Raw genomic sequence first — 5,512 nt, forward strand, 5'->3', positions numbered from 1 at the left:
AGCACTCATTCCCTAATATTTAATCTAGACCACACATCAAGATTTTCAATCAAGATCATAACATAAAACTTGTAGATTTCGACCTAGGATTTCAAACAAAACTGATTTTGTACTTTTATGAACTTCTTACGAAAATCAATAAAATGTAGAAGTTCATTGATTTAAAATAAAGTTCTGGAAATCTTACAGAAAACACCCTAGAACTTTCTAAAACATAGCAATCAAGTCCCCGGTCGGGGAAAACAGATAACAGGAAGATAACGCTGATATTCCGGCAAAGGAATCGCAGGCATTAAGAAGATTCTGTGAATCAGGGCAAACCTTGGTTGTGGAGAAGAACGGGTGAAAAGTGAACTCCCATGGCGAACAGGATCGGAGAAGAGAAAAGCTCGACGATGACGAAACTCTGTGGATGACGAAGGAGTTTGCCGGGAATGGTTGTAGTGGGTGGAAGATGGCCTATTGTCTTGTACACGCACGCGCTTGCTGAATCGAGTCGAGCCGGCCACAGGCAAACACTTCTGCTCGCACTCGCGAACACGCCGGTTCAGTTCCGCTTGGTCCTCTGGGTCCTACAACTTCGCCGTCCCCTCCACTTGTTGCGACGCCCTCCGGTTTGACCTACCACCGCCGCCGGTCTTGCGTTGTACGTCAAACCCGTGTCGCGTTGCTCCCGCCTCGACTTCCGTATAGATGAAGAGAGCTCGTCGTGCCTGGCTGCACCGCATCTCCTCCAAGCTTGTCACGCCCGACCACTGCCTTCGCTCCGCGGCTTCTCTTTCCGATTCGCCACACCATAGTTACACCTTCGCCTCCGCGAGGACTGTGGTCTACCTGTATTAGGGCCGTGCCTTCCGCTGCGTTTTCCTTGACGGCCTCAAATGCCCATCACGCACGACCCTCCTGCACACCAACTCGGTCGCGGCCTGAGCTCGCCCAACGGGAACACCGTCATGCGCTGCACGCCGCCGCTCTGCACATCGTTGCCCTGCATAGCTCTTCCTCCTCCTTCCGTTGTTGGTTACGCGCTCGCTTCGGCCACTGCCGCACCCTCGCCGGCTCCCTGTGTCCGCGCTCCAGTCAAGCCGCCCTGCATCGCCGGGTTTCCCCCCCGCCTGTCTCGCTCTGGCGTCGCTCTTCCTCGGGCTCACCCGCGCCTGAGCCCGTGCCGCACCAGCTCCTGCGAGCCGCTTCTCCTTGCTGCACGCCCACGCACCTCCACTCGCCCGCGCACACGCGCTTGCTTGCGCCACCAGAGCCTGCTTCCGAGCCGCGCCAACACCTACTGCCGTTCGCCTGGGGACCGCCCGAGCCGCCCGTCCTAGCCTCGCCCGCGCTGCAGCCGCGCCGCCAAGCCGCAGCTGCGCGCCACCACCACCCTGCCTCGGGCCTGCGCCCGCTCGCTCAGCCGCACCGCGCACTCGCCCGCACGCGCCCCGCCTGGCCTAGGGCCGCGCTCGCCGCTCGGGCCGCCTGCCTGCGCCGCGCGCCTGGCCCAGCGCCGGCCGCTCGCCTCCGCCTGCCGCGGCCCGCGCACCCGAGCCCACTCCACGCCTGCGCTGGCCACCACACGCCCGCGCGCCTCTGCCTGGCCTGGGCTGCTCGCCCAGCGTGCGCCTGCTCTGCTTGCTCGGGAGGAAAAACAGCAGGGAGATAAGGAGGAAAAGAGGAACTTTGATAGAGCTGCTGCCGGTGGAACAGGATAAGACAGAGACGCCAGGGCAGAAAAGAAATAGAGGAGAAGGATGAACAGATTTCCCTAAGGACCTATGCGTAAATACAGAAAACTACAAGGGCCTATTTGTAAAGCAAAATTTCCCGTTGATTTAAAACCCTAATGAAGAGATGCCCAAAATGAAAGTTGGAGAGTTTTTCAAACTCTACAACATTGCTTTAGGGCTCAAGTTCAAAAACTCAAAACTTATATTTTTACACGTGAATCTTTGAACAAAAGTCGGATTTGAATTGCTTTTGTCCTAAAGAGTGAAACTTATTAAATTCAGGACCTAAATGCAAGCATTTATGATACGTCATAATGACGGGATAGACTCGTCATAATGGTTGGATAGACATATCATGATGACTTGCACTCTTTACACTTTAGTCCTAAGTAAATTTAAAAGTTACTTTTGTAAATCAAACATTTGCATAAAAGTACTTGTACTTTTATAAAATTACATAAACATCCTTATTTTTACCATTTTACCCAAAATTTTTACACACTTCAACACACACATTTCCAATGCAACTTTTGGATAAATATATATATATTTTTTTATAGGGAATAAAATAAGAAAAACATGTTTACCAAAACCACCTTTCACTTATTTTGAAATTACCCTAATCCAAATACATTTTGCAAAAACAACCCTAGGTTTTTCTGTAATTACAAAATACTCCTTTTTACTTGCACTTTAAAATTTCAAAAGCTTCACATAAACACACATAAGCTTTATACAAACAAACACTTATTTCACACTAACAAAATATTTGCCTAGCATTACAAATACATGAACTGTCACAAATACCTAGTGTCTATATCTCTAATTACTTGAATGTTACAGTTAACATATGTTATCAAGATAACGTATTCACGGGGGTACCGCAAAAATGCGGGAGCATTGCTGTTCATACCCTGTACCTAACTATGTACTCCCAATGTAGTCAACCGAAGTTGGTACATTGGCAGCATCTCAAGTAGGCCACTGCTTGAGAAACAGCGTTCGGTTCGCATCACCGACGGGAAGGCTAACTCCCAAGTTAGCTGAGGATCCTTACCTCCATACCTCATCGTCGAAGGTGTCGTTACAGAATGTAAGATTGAGTTGTGCATGAATTTAAGTTTTGATAGAAAAGTAATGCTGGTAGTTAGGATTATATATATATACTATAGCCACCTCTATTTCCCTCATAAGCATTACCCTAGGGCTTTACGTACTAAGTACAATCCTTAACGAATCCAACGTAGTTTTGCCAAATACTTTGTTGGTCAAACTTTTATACTGAAAGCATTTTTAAGGTAAAATGAGTCTCCAGAGTAACCTTATAGCTCTGATACCAGCTGTGGCAGAACCAACCTGAATTATACCGGTTCAAGTACGCGAGTCCACTCCCGAGGGCTCCAACGTACTTCAAACGGTATAATCCCTTGGCCTGTCGGGTAGCGTCCCGATAAACCACCGATACACAGGATCCATAAGGTTACCTCACACGAAGGTGAGTCCAGAGATACAATCACCATCACATTTTTACATCACAAGGAATTATATTACAAGAGTTTCCAAACGAAGTATGAAGTTTTAAATCTAGAGAAAAGATTACGAACCATTAAAGCTATGGTTTTTGGCAGCGGAAAACATACGCGACGTTTACAACACGTCGTCAAGACGGATGTCATGCTAAGCCTGGGCACGACATCACTCGATATCACCAGTGCTGGCCGGGGATGGATCCCATTCCACAGACCAACCATCTGGAAGAGCACAGGGCCAAGGCAGGGAAAGAGTAGGGTCTTCAAGGACATCACCTGAAAAACATATAACTAGCAAGACTGAGTATACTAATACTCAGCAAGGCTTACCCGGTTATGGTATACTTAGCCATGTAACTAGACTTATGAAGGCTTTTAGCTCTGGGTAGAGTTTTCAGCTGAAAAGCATCAAAGAGTAGATCCTTAATGTCAACTTTTAGTTTTCAAATTCTAGGTGATTATTCAATCTAGATGAGCACCTATAGCTATTCAAGCATGGTAAAATCTTTAGTCAAACATCATCTTCGATAATCATAACATTGCTCTTGTTACTCAATGTGGTAAAGGGGATAAGCAGTCTCATTCATCGTGAGAGGCGGACGATTCCTGAATCAAGATTCAACCTTGCAAGGTAAACCTAACTCACACGCTTGGTACACCAAAGGGTCGTTCCGAAGCAACCGTTTCCCTTTCATTCCGACTCGTGGACAGGTCCACCACAAGCGACTGCAGGACCATACGCACTTCCAAAGTGCAGGATTTACGTCTGTAGCGTGACTACAAAACCCGTACTCCTGGTTGCCCTTGCAACACGTATTCCCACACGTCGAACTTAAGTAACCAGAAGAAGCAAGACGAGTGGTGGGAGGTATGTCCACTCCTCGGGCCGATTGGCTACTAGGCTTACCGCTTACCATATTTCGCGGCATGTGGTTAGTACTTTCAAACGCTTAACCCGCACTACCACACGCTGCGACCTTATCAAATTCATCAACACAGATGGGGTATCACCTCAACCATGATACTTCACAAAACTCCCGTCCGTCATCCTTATAGTGATATCAGGAATGTAAACATTACAACTCAAATATCGCGCGAGTGATAGGAAATCACCCGACTTCTACCGGTCCTATTAGCATAGCAGCTAGTCGAACTCATGTTCTAGTGTTCAACACATCGGTTCCTGGAATTATGCAACTAGGGTTTCAAGCAATTCCTAAGAACTTAATGCATAGAATACGTAGATAGATATAGATTGCAGTGTAATTAAAATAGTGGGTTATGTCCGGGGCTTGCCTTTACTGGTGGGGCTGAAGTTAGAGATGTCAATATCTTCCGAACTTTGGTTTAGGGCTTCAGTTAATCCCTTAGTGACATTCACTTGGTCTTCAGGAACATCCGCCGTAGACTTCTGGGAGATCTCATAGTTATCATTTGCAGAAGTAGACGTATCTACATGCAATGCAACATTATATTCAAAGTGTGTACATAAAGCTATTTTACTTCACAGCAAGGTTGCAATCCAACATTCATTTCACATATTACTCGTATAACAATCAAAAGATCTGCAACTAAACTTGGATAGAGCTTTAGGTGGATAACTAATTAAGATGGACTATTTGTTGAAGACTACAGCAGAGTTGATTGGAAACAATCGGGGTTCAGCCGATAGAATTGGCAAAGGAGGAAACTATCTACTTTGCCTTAGGAAATCGGCTGATTTCCGTTTGAAGGAGAAATTGGCAGTAAGAACAGACAAAGGAAGGATCTTGCCGATTGGATTATCAGCACGTCTTTGGTTTATCTAATGGGTTGGTGCATTGGTCTTGACCTTAACCGATGAGGATGCATCAGATTTAGCTGATTGATGTGCTTAGGTCGTGCCTAACAGAGGCGTGTTTACTGTGCTATCTTACTGATCTAGGGTTGTGTACCTTGGCCTGCATAGCCGATTGGTAGGGTTTCCTAATTGATCGATGAAAGCATCGATTACTTTAGCAGAGGGGTGACAACTAAAGTAGCTATATCTTAATTGAGATGTGCTTAAGTGTGATTCTAAGTAACTAGGTGTGGTTGCATCGGCTCGATTACGTCAGCACAATAATTGAGTGACGTACAGCCGATTGGAGTATGGTTGAGGGTATATGACCGATAGATATAGATAGCCGATCTCTCAGTCGATAAAACGGCTGATAGAAGTATGTGGATAAGGATAGGAAAAATTAAGGATTGATTGGCCATAACCGATATGGAAAACAACTA

Source organism: Panicum hallii, unplaced genomic scaffold, assembly GCF_002211085.1.
Source record: "Panicum hallii strain FIL2 unplaced genomic scaffold, PHallii_v3.1 scaffold_19, whole genome shotgun sequence".
NCBI classification, from domain to species: Eukaryota; Viridiplantae; Streptophyta; class Magnoliopsida; order Poales; family Poaceae; genus Panicum; species Panicum hallii.